This window comes from Eschrichtius robustus, chromosome 1, assembly GCF_028021215.1.
Source record: "Eschrichtius robustus isolate mEscRob2 chromosome 1, mEscRob2.pri, whole genome shotgun sequence".
NCBI lineage: Eukaryota > Metazoa > Chordata > Mammalia > Artiodactyla > Eschrichtiidae > Eschrichtius > Eschrichtius robustus.
This window is the reverse complement of record NC_090824.1, coordinates 66,376,344-66,394,888: the sequence shown is the minus strand read 5'-3', so window position 1 is coordinate 66,394,888 and position 18,545 is coordinate 66,376,344. Positions and strand designations below refer to the sequence as shown.

The following is an 18,545-nucleotide window of genomic DNA, read 5'->3' as shown; positions in this document are numbered from 1 at the left end:
TCCTAGAAATCATAGTCTTTCTAAAAACACTTTGAAATTAGTTGAGATCTATTTTATGGAGAGTACGTGATCAGTTTTCTTTCCTTAGGCACTTGGAAAGAAAATGTGAAGTCTCTAATTCTTGGGTACAATTCATGTTCTATACCTGTCCTAAATTACACTAAGCTTAGTAAATTGTTATGCTTTCGATCCTTAATATTTTTACTGATTTTTTTTGTCTATTGCTCTCAATTACTAAGATAAGTGTGTTAAAATCTTTCATATGATGTAGAATTTGCCAGTTTTTCCTTACGTTCTGTCAATTCTTGTTTTAGATAATGTGAGGTTCTTTTTTATGTCCATAAATATTCATGATTATTAAACTTTCTTGGTGAATAATATCATTGTATAATGTCTCTTTTATCCCTCTTTATGCTTTTTGCCTTAACATCTATTTTGTTCATTATTAATACAGCTCTGCTGCTTTCTTTGTGTTAGCATTTACTGAGTAGTTCTTTTTTTGATCCTTTACTTTCAATCATTGTGTTGAAACTTCATCTCAAACTTTAAATATTTCTCCTGTAAATGGCATGGGGATGGACTTCTCTTTTTTTTTTTTTTTTAACAAATTAATTAACATGCTTGGCTTTACTTTCAGCCTTTATTTCTACTACACTTTTTAGCAAGGATGATTGATTTTTTAATTAATTAATTAATTAATTATATTTATTTTTTGGCTGCATTGGGTCTTTGTTGCTGCGTGCGGGCTTTCTCTAGCTGCAGCAAGCAGGGGCTACTCTTTGTTGTGGTGCACGGGCTTCTCATTGTTGTGGCTTCTCTTGTTGCGGAGCACGGGCTCTAGGTGCACAGGCTTCAGTAGTTGTAGCACATGGGATCAGTAGTTGTGGCACACAGGCTTAGTTTCTCTGCAGCATGTGGGATCTTCCTGGACCAGGGCTCAAACCTGTGTCCCCTGCCTTGGCAGGTGGATTCTTAACCACTGCACCACCAGGGAAGTCCCAGGGATGGACTTCTTTTTAACTTAGGGCAACAGTTTTGTATTTCAGTTGGAAAGTTCTATATACTTTTTGTAATCATTTATTTACTCGAATTTCTTTTTGTCATCTTATTTTGTGCTTTCCATCTGTTCCACTTTCTCTCCCTCCTGTGTTTCTATTTGTTTCTTGCCTTCTTTTGGCTTTGACTGAGTATTTTTGTTTATTTCTTCTCCTCTACTAATTGGAAAATTTTACACTCTATGTCTATTCTTTCAGCTTTACTCTTAAAATTTTAATATGCTTTCTTTTTTAAAAATATTTATTTATTTAGGCTGTGCTGGGCCTTAGTTGCGGCACACAGGATCTTCGTTGTGGCATGGGGGATCTTTACTTATGGCATGCAGGCTTCTTAGTTGTGGCATGCATGCAGGATCTAGTTCACTGACCAGGGATCGAACCTGGGCCCCCTGCATTGGGAGCATGGAGTCTCACCCACTGGACCACCAGGGAAGTCCCTTAGTTTGCTTTCTTAAATTTTAAAGTTAGTCAATAAGTCAATACATTTATCTTTTTCTTTTTTTTTTTTTTCTTCTGTGAATTAAACAGAAAAAATTTAGTATATGTGCTGCCGAAGCGAGCACTATCTTTTTCTTGATCATTACAGGAGCTTTTTAACTCTGACCACCCCCACCCACCTATATGTTATTATTTTCCAGTATTTTTAAAAAATTTATAACCATATAAATTAATTCCCATTATTATTATTTATCATAGTAAATATTTGTTTTTATTTAATCACATATTTACTATTTTCTTTGCTCACAATTCCTCCTTTTAACTCAGATCTTGTTTCTGGATTTATTTTCATTCTTTCTGGAATATATTCTGTATGACTTCTTTTAGTGAGGATTCTAAGTTTTAGTGTCAGAAAAATATCTTTATTTTGCACTTATTATTAAAAAATAGTTTTACTAGCTATGCATTTCTAAGTTCACAGTTGATTTTGAAGATATTATTATTCCATTATCTTTTTACTTTCATTGAAGCTGGTGACAAATCTGCTGTCAGTCTAGTAGAGGTTCCTTTGTAGATTATCTGTGTTCTCTGTCTGCCCCTAAGATTATTTTTGTCTTTGGTATTCTGTAGTTTCAATATGATATGTCTAAGTGTTTATTTCTTTTCATTTATACTGCTTGGATTTTTAAAATTTATTGAACATCAGTTCTAAATGTTCTCAATCATTATGTCTTTGAATATTATCTCTTTCCTGTTCTAGCTAGTCTTGCCTATTGTTATGGACTTAATGTGTCCCACCAATATCCATATGTTGAAACCCTAACCCTCAATGTGGTTATATTTGGAGATAGGGCCTTTATAGAGGTAATTAAGGTTAAATGAGGTCATAAGGGTGAGGTCTTAATCCAGTGGTGTTCTTATAAGAAGTGGAAGAGAGAACAGAACTCGCTCTCTCTCTCTACACATACATACATAGAAGAAAAGCCTTGTGAGGACACAGAGAGAAGGCAGCTATGTACAAGCCAAGAAGAAAGACCCCACCAGAAACCAACCCTGAGAACAGCACCTTGATCTTAGACTTCAAGCTTCTAGAACTTTACATATGTTTTAATATCTGTATTAGTTAACATTCTCCAGAGAATGACCAATATGATCTATTTATTTATTTACCTCTACATATATAACCGTATACAAATTTGGAGAAAGAAAGAGAGAGAGAGAGAGAGGAGAGAGAAGAGATTTATTGTGAGGAATTGGCTGACATTATCATGGGGGCTAAGAAGCTCCACAGTCTGTTGTCTGCAACTGGAGATCCAGGAAAGTGGGTGGTGTAATTCTAGTCTGAGTCTGAAAGCCTAAGAACCAGGGGAGTTAGTGGTGTTAATGCCAGTCCAAGATCAGGAGAAGACCAATGTCTCAGTGCAAACAGGCAGGCAGGAAAGGGATAAATCTTCTCTCCTTCTGCTTTTTGTTCTATTCAGTCCCTCACCAGATTGGATGCTGCCCACCCACATGGGGAGGGCAGTCCACTTTACTGACACCATTGATTCAAATGCTAATCTCATCTAGGAACACACTCACAGACACACCCAGACATAATATTTAATCTGGGCACTCCGTGGTCCAGTTAATTTGACACATAAGATTAACCATCACAATATCTTTGTGCTATTTTCTGATTTTTAGCTCTATCTTCCATTTTAGTTAATTCTCTTTAATTATGAACAATCTGATATTTAACCTGATCATTGAGTTTCTTATCTTAGTTACATTTTCCATTTTTAGATGTTATGTTAGATTTTTTTTTTTTTTCCAGATCTACCTGATCATTTTTGATGGTCTCTTTTTCCTTGGGTGTACTCTTAATACTCTCTTGTTTTTTAAAACATAGTCACTACAATGCGGCACCACTTTTTTTTTTTAATGATCACCACTATGTATTCTTTTTTTTTTAATATAAATTTATTTATTTATTTATTTATTTATTTATTTATTTAATTTTTGGCTGTGCTGGGTCTTCGTTGCTGCTCACGGGCTTTCTCTGGTTGCGGTGAGCGGGGGGATACTCTTTGTTGCAGTGCGTGGGCTTCTCACTGTGGTGGCTTCTCTTGTTGAGGAGCATGGGCTCTAGGCTCACAGGCTTCAGTAGCTGTAGCAGCCAGGCTCAGTAGTTGTGGCTCTTGGGCTCTAGAGCGCAGCCTCATCAGTTGTGGTGCACAGACTTAGTTGCTCCATGGCATGTGGGATCTTCCCAGACCAGGGCTAGAACCCATGTCCCCTGCATTGGCAGGCAGATTCTTAACCGTTGAGCTAGCAGGGAAGTCTCTCTTTTAAAAAAAAAAATTTTTATTTATTTATTTGGTTGCACTGGGTCTTAGTTGTGGCAGGCAGGCTCCTTAGTTGCAATTCTCCAGCTTCTTAGTTGTGGCACATGGGCTCCTTAGTTGTGGCATGCGAACTCTTGGTTGTGGCATGCATGTGGGATCTAGCTCCCTGACCAGGGACTGAACTCAGGCCCCCTGCAGTGGGAGCTTGGAGTCTTATCCACTGCGCCACCCGGGAAGTCCCATGGCATCACTTTAAACTAAACTTTCATCTTAATATAAATTCTTGCCTGTAACCCAGATGAAGGCAGATTTGTGATTAGGAAATCTTCAGAGAACATTTTCCCAACTCTATTCAGAAATAAGATTGAGACTGGCATATTTCCTAATTATCTTCCTCTATGTGATGGGGTTTTGCCCAAGTTTATCCTTCCATTAGAATGACACCTCTCAAAGTCTCAGCTTTATGCCAGTATCTTATTTTGACTTGCCATTTTATATATGTGTTCCAATTAAACTTTATATATGGACACTGAGATTTGAATTTTATACAACGTTCATGTGTCATAAAATACTATTCTTTGATTTTTTTTCAACAATTAAAAAATGTAAAAATTATTCTTAGCTCATGGGACATATAAAAATAGGTGGTAGGTTGGATTTGGCCCATTGGGTTATAGTTTGACAATCCTTGTTCTATAAGAATGTTTTCAGCAGCAAAATAATTGATACAACCTAAGTATTCTTTATGGGAGAGTGAATAAACTAAAAAACAGTGACATATCCAGGCAAGGAATACTACCCAATAGCTACATTGTATTAGCATGGTTAAACATAAAAAATATAATTTTAAGCCAAAACAAAGCAAAAAGTTGCAGAAGGACATTCTAATATGATACAATTTAAATAAAGTTTTAAAATCTGCCAAGGAAGACTATATATTACTTATGGATACATATATATGTGTGTATGGAAAATTATTTTTTAAACTCATGAAAATTGGAATTTAGAGAGAGAGGAAGAATGGCAGCTGAGAGAGGTACACAGTGGGTCTAAGATATATCTGTAATGTATTGTTATTTTTGAAAAGTTTGAAGCAAGTTGGGCAAATAACATTTTATACATAAGGTTTCTTAAATTATTCTCAATACTTGTGTATATGTTTGAAATATTTCATAATTTTAAAAATGATCTAAGATTTCATCTTAAAATTTGTATGGAGACACAAAAGACACCGAATAGCCAAAGCAGTCTTGAAGGAAAAAAACGGAGCTGGAGGAATCAGACTCCCTGACTTCAGACTATACTACAAAGCTACAGTAATAAAGACAGTATGGTACTGGCACAAAAACAGAAATATAGATCAATGGAACAGGATAGAAAGCCCAGAGATAAACCCACGCACCTATGGTCCACTAATCTATGACAAAGGAGGCAAGGATATACAATGGAGAAAAGACAGTCTCTTCAATAAGTAGTGCTGGAAACCTGGATAGCTACATGTAAAAGAATGAAATTAGAACACTCCCTAACATCATCCACAAAAGTAAACTCAAAATGGATTAGAGACCTAAATGTAAGACCGGACACTATAACTCTCTTAGAGGAACACATAGGAAGAACACTCTTTGACATAAATCACAGCAAGATCTTTTTTGATCCACCTCCTAGAGTAATGGAAATAAAAACAAAAATAAACAAATGGGACCTAATGAACCTTAAAAGCTTTTGCACAGCAAAGGAAACCATAAACAAGACGAAAAGACAATCCTCAGAATGGGAGAAAATATTTGCAAATGAAGCAACTGACAAAGGATTAATCTCCAAAATTTACAAGCAGCTCATGCAGCTCAATATCAAAAAAACAAACAACCCAATCCAAATATGGGCAGAAGACCTAAATAGACATTTCTCCAAAGAAGACATACAGATGGCCGAGAAGCACATGAAAAGCTGCTCAACATTACAAATTATTAGAGAAATGCAAATCAAAATGACAATGAGGTATTACCTCACACCAGTTAGAATGGGTATCATCAGAAAAATCTACAAACAACAAATGCTGGAGAGGGTGTGGAGAAAAGGGAACCCTCTTGCACTGTTGGTGGGAATGTAAATTGATACAGCCACTGTGGAGAACAGTATGGAGGTTCCTTAAAAAACTAAAAATAGAATAACCATATGACCCAGCAATCCCACTACTGGGCATATACCCGGAGAAAACCATAATTCAAAAAGACACATGCACCCCAATGTTCATTGCAGCACTATTTACAACAGCCAGGTCATGGTAGCAACCTAAATGCCCATCGACGGATGAATGGATAAAGAAGGTGTGGTACATATATACAATGGAATATTACTCAGCCATAAAAATTAACGAAATTGGGTTATTTGTAGAGACATGCATGAGTCTAGAGACTGTCATACAGAGTGAAGTATGTCAGAAAGAGAAAAACAAATATTGTATATTAACGCATATATGTGCAACCTAGAAAAATGGTACAGATGAACCAGTTTGCAGGGCAGAAATAGAGACACAGATATAGAGAACAAACATATGGACACCAACGAGGGAAAGTGACATGGGGGTGGTGGTGTGATGAATTGGGAGATTGAGATTGACATATATACACTAATATGTATAAAATGGATAACTAATAAGAACCTGCTGTATAAAAAAATAAAATTCAAAAATTCAAAAAATAAATAAATAAAAGACGCTTGCCTTATCCACCACCTGAAAAAAAAAAAGATTTAAGATTTCATTAGTTTGCATAATATTAACATGGTGTAAAGTGCACATCCTGGTTTGGAAGAAAGTTTGGAGAAATTAAAAGAACACTAAACGACTTAGGACAACTTAGTCCTAAGCACTAGACTCTATCAGGAACTAGCCTCAGACAAGAATGTGACCTCAAACAAGTCTTTTCATATCTTTGGGTCCAATAGAAGAAGTTCTATTTGATGAACAGTGTGCCACCTGTTTGAAAACAGTGATATGAAAACACCCTAAAAATGCAAGAAGGTACATATTTTTTGTTTGTTTGTTTGAGACACACACACACACACCTCATTTTAAGCCTTGTCCATTGTGAAATATAACACACATACATAAAAACTGCATAAAATAGTAATGTATACCTTAATCATCATAAAATCAAACCATGTAGCCACTACTCAGATCCAGAACACTGGCAGCTCCCAGAAAACCCCTGAATGCTCCCCACCCCTCCACCTATGATAATTGCTTCCTTGCTTTCCTTTTCAAGGTAATTGTTAGCCTTTTTCTTTCTTTTTTTTTTTGGCAGCCCCACACAGGGCGATTTCAGTTCCCCAACAAGCAGTGAGAGCTCTGAGTCCTAACCAATGGACCACCAGGGAACTCCCCTTCAAGGTAATGTTTTTATTTGTTTGTTTCAAGATATTATTCTTGATGAAATTTACTGTGACCAGAATTCTTACAGTATTTTGACTCAGAGGTCTTTGGAATGTCTGTGGGCTCAGAGAGAAGGGGATTGGGAAATTCCTTACTAGATTGTTGTTGAGAACTCTCCTTTCCCCTGAAAGGGAAACTCAGGCTTAGGCTGTGCCTTGAATGGCAATATCAGCTGCCCAGCTGCCCCACCTCCAGCCTGTACTGTGTGGTGGGCGCTGTTTTGGGCATTGTATATATTTATATCATTTCATCCTTGAAACAGACGTGTGAGAAAACTGAAGTAGTCTCTAAGGTCAAAGAGCCAAAGAGAAAGAGAAAGGAAAGAAAAGTTGCACTTAATTCCTAAATATTCAGGACTATTAATTTACTTACATTTTTTCCCAAGGTAAAATGTACAAGGCATGGCCCCAAGTGACTGATTTGAATTTGTCTCTTTAAAGTATTTGCATAATTGCCATTTACTTTATCTATGGAGAACTTGAAAAAATAAATTTCCGTGGATCAAAGCATTTTGAACACATTTAGGGCTCACCAAAATTCTTATGAGTTATTAAAAATGTATCATGTGTACCTATAGTCAGCTGTACTGTAAATTGCAGCTAATCGATGTTCAGTTGACAAAAGTTGGAATAGTTTGGCTGACTTACTCCTTGGGCTCCTCCTGTTTCACTGGAAAACTCATCTAAACATGCATGTCACAAACTAATTTCAAGACAAAAGCAAAACCTCAGCTGAATGGTGAAAATAGATAGCCCCATCCAAAATAGATAGCCCACTTTCCCAGGTAAGACTGGGAAGACTGCCTGTCTGAAGGAAACGGCCATCAATCTAAGTGAATGCTCCAGAAAGACACTTCTAAAAATAAAAGCAGCCTCTCTACAGGAGAAAAGAAATATCACTAGACATTTTGACTGTGGTTTTATTTCATTAAATTGCTGAGTGTAAGCGGAGTTACAAGAAGTAAAATTCAATATATAGTTTCCAAGTGCCTCCTCTGTTTAAGGCACTATGTGGTGGGCGCCAGAGGATGCAAAAAGGAATGATCTGCCATCCTCACTATTGAGGAGGTTATAATCTAAGGAGGGATAAACAGCAAGGTAACATTATATGAGCAATGTGTGATAAGACTTATGAGAAAGAAGCAGAGGGGAAATGAACCAAGTTATTTGAGTACCTTTCATAGGCCAGGCATGTTTCATACATCATCTTATTTTAATCTTACAATAAGGTAATGAGGTTGGTATTATTCCCAATTCGAGGAACTGTGGGAAAGTACAACCAAACAACTAACCCAGGATCACACTAGTAAATGGCACAGCTGAGATTCAAATCCAGATATGCCTGCCCCAAAACTTGTGTTCCTAACAACCCCACAGGCCTTAACCATGTGATGGATAGAAAAGAGGTCCTTACTGACCATGACTCTCAGAATTAAAAAGGAGCCAGGAGGATAAAACATATTAGGGTGACTTCAGACACCATTTATGTATGCCCTCCAATGCATGATTGTATGATTTGACATTGTTTTCTTAGCCTAGAATGTAAAACACTTCGGATGGAAGGCATGGAGCGAGATTTGATCACAGGCATTCTTCTGTCTCCGCCATCAACCTCACTCTGCTCAAAAAGATAAAACTAATTGAATTTTATTATTTATTCATGTGAATACTAACACTGTGGATATATTTTCATAAAATAGGAAAAAAACCCCTCAGCCTCACCATATACATTGCAGGGGTCCATTTTCACTCTTATTACTATTACTATTTATCATTTTGATTTTTAATTGTCTTTTGTTCAGGTGACTATGCAGCCCCAGTTGTCCTTCTCTTTAATTGCTTGCTTTCGCTTGAATACCTGCTTCATGGTTTCTCAAGAGCTATCATCATCGTTATCATCATTATTTTGAAAGGTGAATGAACATAAATGTCGATTTTCATCATGTGTAGACTCCACTGACAATCAGCAAAAGTTTTTCTTTCATATGAATTGTGTAGCTTAGAGGGGATGCTAGAAGATTAGCCCCAAATGGACAGTTCAGCACTCTCTGGTTTAATTTCAATTCTGCCAGTGAGCCACTGGGCAGACCACACTGCCCTTTGGCACGGTCTCTGTTTCTAAGCAGGTGACATTAAAGATGCTTGTCACCCATTGTTTTCCCTGACGTGCTAATAGGGTTTACTAATGAAAGAAAACACCATTTCTCAAAATGATATAAAGCATCATAGAAACTAAAATTATAGGAAATAATTTCACCCACATTTTGGCTTGCACAGGCCTACCTGACTTTGGGAAAGTTGTTTTTATGACAAGGGTTGATCTACCGTAGTTGAGACTAATACAATTTTAGCTTTTCATCAATGTCAAACAAAGCTAAAACACCAATGGCTAGAATCTCTTTCTGTTCCTCCACTGATGAGAACCAAAATAAACTTTAAGACATCAAAAGCAACAATACTATGGTGTGGTAACAGATGCTTAAACTGGTGAAATCCTGTGGCTCAACTGCATGACTCTAGAACAATACCAGTGAACTAGGTGCTAAGACTTTAGAGTCTGAAAATTTTATTCCCTATACTGTACATGTTATATGAATGAGGGCTTGGTATGTAGTATGATTTTCATGGGTCATTTCAAGCCAGTAGGTTTTAGAAATCCCCAGTCACTTACTAGTACACCTTCTTAAATATTCAAGCCTTGAGGAGAAAGTGGGAGTTTCCAGTGAAACTGAGGGATGATAGTGGATCTTAACAGTGTGGTGTTCTTTACTTAAATGCACAGTCCATATGCTTTAATTTGTGTGTAATGATCTGGTGAATTGTCAATCTGTCCTTTTTTAAGAGTGTGTGAGAAAATGTACATAAATGTGCACCAGTGAAATAGGCCTTCATGTTCTCATGTTTTGAAAATGTGTTTTCTTCATAGAGTGAGAGCAAAAGTATTTGAGAATTGATATTTGAAATCATAACAGAGCTAAATGTGACAAGCAGTTTGACAGGCAAATATGTGATTCACACACCCTGCCTCAGAAATGAGTAAAATGTGGTCAAATATTTCATTTTCCTCATTGCATTTATCACCATCTGAAATTACCCCATTTATCTATTTGAATACTTTTAAAATCTCTATCTCTTCCACACTCAAGTGAACTCCATGGTCACTGCTCTACCCCTGGTGCCTAGAACATTACCTGCCACACAATAGGTGCTCAGTAACTATTTATTAAATAAAGGAATTAATGTAAGTTGAAAGATATTCAGTGCACTACTTTAGAAGTATATGTATCTATTTCTTTTTTTAAAAAAATTTTATTTATTTATTTTTGGCTGTGTTGGGTCTTCCTTGCTGCGTGCGGGCTTTCTCTAATAGTTGCAGTGAGCAGGGGCTACTCTTTGTTGCGGTGCAGGGCTTCTCATTGCGGTGGCTTCGTTTGTTGCAGAGCATGGGCTTTAGGTGTGTGGGCTTCAGTAGTTGTGGCATGCAGGCTCAGTAGTTGTGGCACACGGGCTCTAGAGCGCAGGCTCAGTAGTTGTGGCGCATGGGCTTAGTTGCTGCGTGGCATATGGGATCTTCCTGGACCAGGGCTCAAACTTGTGATCCCTGCATTCACAAGCGGATTCTTAACCACTGTGCCACCAGGGAAGTGCCACAGTACACGTATCTATTTCTTAATTCATCTTGATGAAGCCTCCACAAAGGCAGTATCTACCAGCTTTACTAAGTGCCTTGTTATTAGATGGGATCAATATATGTCTAGTAAGGGAGTATAGATAAAGTTCCAGGAACACTGGTTAAAAACAGCAAACCCTTCGGCATTAGATTTCAGCAACAATTCTTTTGTTCTTGCTGCTTTCTTCTTTTTTATGGAAGCATGCGTTTTTATTGCAGTATAATTGATAATGGTGAGATGCACACATTTCATGTGTATAGTTGATGTTTTGACAAATGTATACACCCATATAACCCACATACTGATCAAGATATAGAACTTTACATCATTTCAGAAAGTTCCCCTGTACCATCTTTTAGTCCGTTCCCCATTTCCCTCTCCCCCCTAAGCAATGGCTGTTCTGATTTCTATTACTATTAGGTTAGCATTGCTTGTTCTTAAACTTTATATGAAAGAAATCATACAAATGTATTCTTTTATGTTTGGCTTCTTTTGTACAATTTACCTGTAAAATTCATCCAGGCTGCTACGCATATCAGTGATATGATCCTTTTTATTGCTGAGTAGTATTCCATTGTATTAATATACTACAATTTATCCAGTTTCCTGTTGATGGAAAACATTTGGGCTGTTTCCAGTTTGGAACTATTATGAGTAAAGCAGTTGCAAACTTTCTTATACAAATCTTTGTGGACATATGTCTTAATTTCTCATGGACAAATACATAGAAGTGGAATTGACGGTTCAGTGTCAGTGTATGTTTATCTTTATAAGAAACTGCCAAGCAGTTCTTTGAAAGTTGTATCATTTTATACTCCCACCAACAATGTATGAGAGTTCTTAGTTGCTCCACGTAATTGCCAATATTTGGTATTATCAATCTTTTACATTTTAGCCATTCTAATAGGTATGAAATAGTATTCGTTGTGTATTAACTAACAGTTCGCTGATGATTAATGATGTTGAGCATCTTTTTATTTGCTTATTAGCCATTTGTATACCTTTTTTTGTGAAGTGTCTGTTTAAGTCTTTTGGCCACATTTTATTTGGGTTGTTCTTTTTATTGTTGAGTTGTAAGAGTTCCTGATTTATTCTAGATGCATGTCCTTTTCCTGATATCTCATTGTTAAATTTTCCTGAATATTTTCTCCCAGCCTCTAGATTACCTGTTTTTTTTTAATGGTGTCTTTTTATGAGCAAAAGTTTTTAATTTTGATGAAGTCCAGTTATCAGCTTTTTAATGGTTTCTGCTTTCTGTGTCCTATCTTAGAAAGCTTTGCTAACCCTAAGGTTGCAAAACTATTTTCCTATTTCCTTTAGAATCTCCATCTCTAATTAATTTTTGTGTGTTTAAAAAAAAAAACCTGCATTTTACCTACCTTTTTAGGAGCTCTCAGAAATGCTAGAACTCTCTGTGACTCTACTGAGGTTCATTAATGAAAAATATTTGATTAAACAAAAGCTTACTACCTAAAACAGAACGCTGATTTTAGTTGATAAAACATGCATTCAAATAATTGAGTTATTATTTATTTTATTCAATTATTTTTCAAAAACTGAATTTTATTTTATTTTGCTTAATTTTTTTAAAGAACTGACCACTAAAGGCAATTCTGAATCACTTGTTTTAATGGAGGACAACATGGGCACAAATCCTGGCTTGGGCCATTTTATTATTGTTTTTTATGGTCACAGGCTTTTTTTCTTCTGTTTTTTTTTTTTTTTCTTGACCACAACAATTATATTACCTTTAATTCATAAGTTAGCTTCAGTGGTCTAAAAAACATAGCCCCCCCAAAATAAATAAATAAATAAAAAATAAAAAACATAACCCAGAACATTTTGGAAGATAAAAATAAGCTGGGCTGAGACAATTTTTTTCCTTCATAAGCTAGAAACAGAACACCTAGAGTTGACTGAAGTTTTTCCTCTTATTATGATCTATGTATTGATTGCCCAAGAATTTTAAAATAGTTTATAAAGATTTTCCTGGTTAAAGCTATATTAGGATTCCTCTAATGTTAAATAAAATTACAGAATAAGAAGGAACGTGGATTTGGATTCTGAGGAAACTGAATTTGAATTCTGGCTTCCCCCAGTCCAATATTATTACCCATATGAATTTACCCAAGGCACATAATTCCTTTGAGTATCAATTTCCTCAGCTGTAGAATGGGGTAATACCTACCCCTCAGAATAATTGCAAACATTAAATGCAATCTTGTATGTAAAATGCCTACCAAGTAGTTGGTGCTCAATAACTATGACCCCCTCCTTTTCTATTTCTAATTCTTGAGTTGTCCTCTCAAGAAAAGAACACATATAAAGCTACACAAACTCCAGAAAGTAGATTTTTCTATATCAGCCTATACAGTGTTTCTCAAACTAGGATCTAGAACCTCTTGGAGACTTCAGAGAGCTTCTCAGGGGTCAGAGGCTTTTCTACAGGATTTTCAAAGGAAACTGTTTATATTTGGATGATTATCCTAAAATATTAAAATAAGCAGAGTCTGAAACTTCTGAATAAGTTATCTTTAGCTTATAACTAAGCATTGCCTTAAGATTTCAAAATGAATTTGCATTTACCTTTGCCATTTCAGCTTACTGAACTAAGGGACCATCAATGTGTCAGTGCTGTTTGGCTGGCATGTCCTACTATCTAAATGGCAGCAATGGCCAGTGTCTGCTGCTATATTCATGTTGTCTGTGAAGGCAAAATTTCTATTTCCTAGTAATAACATACATACGAATAACATTTTCAATGATTAAGACTTTAGTTTCTTATCTTTTTAATAAATCAATACTTTGATTTCTCATCAAGAAAATGACACGCCACTGAGTATTTACTATTTTGTAGAGGCTAATGAGAAATGAACAGAGGTAGACTGAATAATATAAATGATGCACTTGCACCAAGAGAAAGCCAAATGCTTTCAGGACATTCTATACAAATAAAGATTTAATGGTAATTTGAATATTCTAAATTGAAAACAGAGTGGAAGCAATCATAATAAAATCTGATTTATGATCAATTTTGAAATGGTGTAAATGAGGCATTTTCAGTATCTAATTGCCTCTGTGAAATTCTGCATTCTCAAGCCTCATTCATGGTAAACATGGCGCTGAGCCTGTTGAAAAACCACAAGGCTTGTGATGCCTGTGTCAGACTTGTTTCTCTGTAGGAACCTGTCTGCCTTGTTTTGGGGGTGAGAGGGTAATTTTGATTATACAGCCTCTCTGTTAATCCTTTTCTCCCTTGCCAACAATTGTTGAAATATTGTCCAAATGGAGTCCCAAGCAGATATAAACAAAACACTATGAGAAACCTAGTTCCTTCTTTGCCTTCAACAGTCTATGAGCTCAGGGCTGAAACTGAAAAAAAAGAAAAGTTTAAAAAGTATTTCTAGGAGTTTAAAACTAACTTCACATAATCTTGTTCTAAATTTCAGCAAAATTTGATTATACATTTAGTGCTGATTTCAATTATACTGTTATGCCAACTCCATGTTGAAATAAGTAATACAGCTTTACAGAGTCATCAAGCAAGGATTGCTCATTGCAGAATGTTAATTAGGAGACCTAATTTTCCGAAACTGCCTTATTTCATAGAGTCTCAGCTCCCATCTATTGTGTGCTGTGTCCTGATTTCAAAAATGCTACAATATCAAAAAAGTATGTTCCAGTACCTATATAATTTGGTAGTAAACAAAGGTTCAGTTTTTTCAGAACATACTTATGTGAATTGGCATTCTCTGCATTAGTCAAAACACAGAAACAGATTAAGTATAACTGAACCTGAGGCTACATCTTTCCACTATCAAATCCAATAGTGGTTATTCAGTTTCAGCCAAACACATTATCACTGCAATAAATTAACGCTGTTAATTTGAATTGTATTGATTTGCAGTTGTGTGTTTAATTTGTAAATCTGCTTTGGTTTTAGAGTATGTAATAGCTATAAGCATGAGTTTATACCCAGTTTTATGTTTACACATATTTAAATAACAATATAATAGAAGTAATTTCGGGAATACTGGGAGCCTAGAGAGAATTTATTGTTTTAAAGGGGTCGTGCCTGTATCACCTGTGAGAAATTCTGCTCTAGTTCTTTAACAGCTCATTGTTCAAAAGTGCCATGACTCTAAAACCATGCGTTTTTGCTATTTCTGTACACATCTGATAATTTAAAGCCATTATAAAGATTTTTCCTCCAAAGGATTTGATCTTTAGTCAACTTTCAAATCTTTTTTTCTGTCTGTGGTAAACATTTTTCCTATTTTCAGAATATAAACATTTTTCCTTTTCCTGGCTTAAACATGGTCATACAGAAGTGTAGCTGACTAAAGGAGCTTACAACTTGCTAAAGACATCAAGCTCATGTCCCTGGAACTCTGACCATCCTTCCAACTATAGATTCCTCTAATCATGTATCCTTTAATAAACTGGTTGTAAGGTTTCTAAAGAGAGTAAGAACATCTTCATGTTTTGATATATTTCTTCAAATCATAAAATTGAACATCAATTTACTATTTCTTAATAGCTTTGAAGTCAGAAATGCTTATTGGAAAGACAGGCTATTAGAAGAAATACATCAAAGCATATTTTATTTGTAATTGGGCAATTTAACTCAACAGGCTGTCATTTTTTGCCTAATTTGGGGGGGTGGGAAGAACAGTATATTTTATTACTTTTCAAAAGCTGTGAAAGTAAAGAATTATAACTATGAACACAGAGAAAGATAGGTTGAACAATAATCCCTATAGGCTTTCTGTTCCTTTCTCTATTTTTGTTTCAGCAATACCAGAAACTCTTACATGGTTTCACACTTTCTTTTTGTACATCATAAAATTGGATACCAATTTTAAAACTTCTCAAAACTACTTATCTTTCACAGGTTTTTACTTCAAACTATTGTGTTGTGGAAAGGATAGGACGACCATAGGAAAGAGAAAAAAGAAACAAAACTTCACTTATTCTATAAATATGCCATATTCCTTGTTAAGGGTGCCATTTTAACACAACGCAGCCAAACCTATGCCCTTCACTTTACTTCAATATATGGAGGCTTTCACCTTTGGCCCTCAGTTCACTACGTGTAAGGCTGTAACTTGAGCAGCAGTTAATATCAGAATGTTTTAACACTAACATTCCAGTATTTCTTGCAGGTAGATCTGTCCTGCATGTTTGTAGCATAATAGGGCTAGGGTTAGGGTGTGGGGAAGTATACTTAAGTACAAGAATGATTCTCCACTTCAGCTCTAATAGTTTAATCCTTCGAATCCATCTCTCAGGCCGAACAGGTGCGCTTCAGCGTGTTCTTCAGTGTTCCAGTGGGTTGGAGGCCAGGCTCGAAGGCGGCCTAAGGGATGACACCTGTGAAGGGCGTGGTCACCCATGCTGGCTCCTCCCCCATCCCAATGACGCCTGCGCAGAATGGACTCAGGTCGAGACACGTGTGCTAATACTCGAAGAGCCAAGGGCGTCCTAAAGTGTGGTGCTGACCGTCAGATCTGAGTGGTCAGTCGTTGGGAGGAATCTTCCGGAGAGCTGGACGCTGGGCTCCGCCATTTCAACAAAGCCTCTGGAACTGGCACAAGGCTCCTATGTCATGGGTGAAATATCGGTGACACGTTCCATATTTTGCTGGGAGGACCCGAGCTCGATCCAGAGCCCTAGTGACCCAGCGTCCTGGTGGCCCAGCAAGCCAACCGATTCGCAAACCTTAGAGAGACTTGGGAGAGGCGCCGCTTGTTCCAGGCAGGCCGCCAGGGCCGCCTCAATCGCGCCAGCCGGGTGGCCCACTCCGCATCGCGGCCGCCTCAGAGAGCGCGTGTCCAGCTCGCTAGCCGGGTCCTCGAGGGCGCCGCGCTCGCCACTCCCGGCATGCTCCGCAAGCCGAGCGCCCGCGCGGGAGGACCCACAGCCCGGGACCTGGGGCCCGCGACGGGGCCCCTTACCCAAGGTGCCCCGGGCGCTCATTTGCATGTCCCTCCGAAAGGTGAACACAACAGGCCTCGCGGTTTAGCAGTCATAGCACCAAACGTGCGAGCCTGCTCAGTGGTTGCGCGACATCAGATTTCCCTAAACGTTCGGCGGTCGCTGGGAAGACGCGCAATTCAGTCACCATAAGTGAAAGAAGCGAGAAAGTCCCGTACCTTATATAGGCTGTGGGCGTAGCCACTGTTGTGCTTGCTTCGGCAGCACATATACTAAAATTGGAACGATACAGAGAAGATTAGCATGGCCCCTGCGCAAGGATGACACGCAAATTCGTGAAGCGTTCCATATTTTGTGCCCTTTCCCAGCGTCCGGACACCCTTTGTTCATCAGCTCCAAAGGAAAGGCTATGGGTCAGAAGCACAACGTCTGGCACTTAAGGCTGAAATTAAGTGATATTCACTATAGTGAAAATCATATGGTGATTTTTCACTATAAAAATATTTGTGTAAGGCAATGTATGAAATGTGAATGAAGCCGAGTTGTACACCTGGGAATTTATGTGCAAATATGTCGTTTCTACGTATCTTGGAAATGAGAAAATGCCAACTTGCATTTCCTTCATAGAACTTGAAAGTTCTGAAATCGCCTTATTTATGGTCTGTCTCCCTTAACAACACAAACTCCAGAGGCCCAGGTGGGTTTAGCTCTTATGCACTAAAGACTGACACATGAATCGCTCGATGAGTCCTTACCAAATCATTTCTAAATTATTAAATCACTGAATTATTGCGAAGTTAATGAATCCTTGCTAAAGGAAGTAAGCAACAGCAGTGCACAAATCTTGGGCCTACTTTGTGACATTCTTTGGTCGTTTCAGACCGGAGTTCCTGCGCTCTCAGACTGAGCTACACAAAAGCAGGGACTGTTACCAAGGAGTGGTTATACCGGATGAGATCAATGTTGGCCGGTGTCTGTGGATCCTAGAGCTCCAGCACCAGTTGAAAACTGGCTAGAAGCAGCAAGCCCATTCTGATCTGCTTTCCTAAGAAGTCATTTTTATCTGACTTCTAAGGAGCACTAAAAATGCCGCTTTACCTAAATCGGGTGGATTCAGTGATGGGAAATGTAAGAGAAAAGTTAATTGCCCAAACCATAAGCAGATTTTAAGCAATAGTAACAAGCATTCGACTGCAGACAGCAAGATTATCTAGGTAATTTAATAATAGAAATGAGACAGGTCGGTCGCGGGCATGCCGGGAGGCCATTGAGCTAGAATCGACCCTGGGAGGAAGGAGTATCTATCTGGTGGGAAAACCTTGCAGGAGGCCTCAGAGCGGGCTTCCAGAGCTGCCTCTCAAACCCCACTGTTTTTTGTGTTAATCAGCAAACGGGTCGGGACTGTGGGTAAAGGCACAAAATATGGAACGCTTCACGAATTTGCGTGTCATCCTTGCGCAGGGGCCATGCTAATCTTCTCTGTATCGTTCCAATTTTAGTATATGTGCTGCCGAAGCGAGCACGATTTTGTTTTTGCCCACAGCCTATATAAAGCACGGCGCCTCTCGACTCTTACACTTATAGTGACTGAACTGAGAGTCTTCCCGGCGATCGCCGAAGTTTAGGAAATTTGATGTCGAGCCCCACTCATGAGGCTCGCACATTTGGTGCTGTAGTCGCTA

The 18,545-nt window shown here is 37.8% G+C and overlaps 2 non-coding genes across 2 annotated transcripts; one reads left to right on the top strand and one right to left on the bottom strand.

Annotated features, from left to right (window-relative positions):
- Positions 1–17,111: 17,111 nt before the first annotated feature.
- On the top strand, positions 17,112–17,218 carry LOC137753780 (U6 spliceosomal RNA). Its single transcript, XR_011071580.1, has one exon. It is a non-coding gene; the product is annotated as a U6 spliceosomal RNA (small nuclear RNA).
- Positions 17,219–18,279: 1,061 nt separating this feature from the next.
- LOC137753734 (U6 spliceosomal RNA) lies at positions 18,280–18,386 on the bottom strand. The gene has a single exon (XR_011071563.1). It is a non-coding gene; the product is annotated as a U6 spliceosomal RNA (small nuclear RNA).
- Between the last annotated feature and the right edge of the window lie 159 nt (positions 18,387–18,545).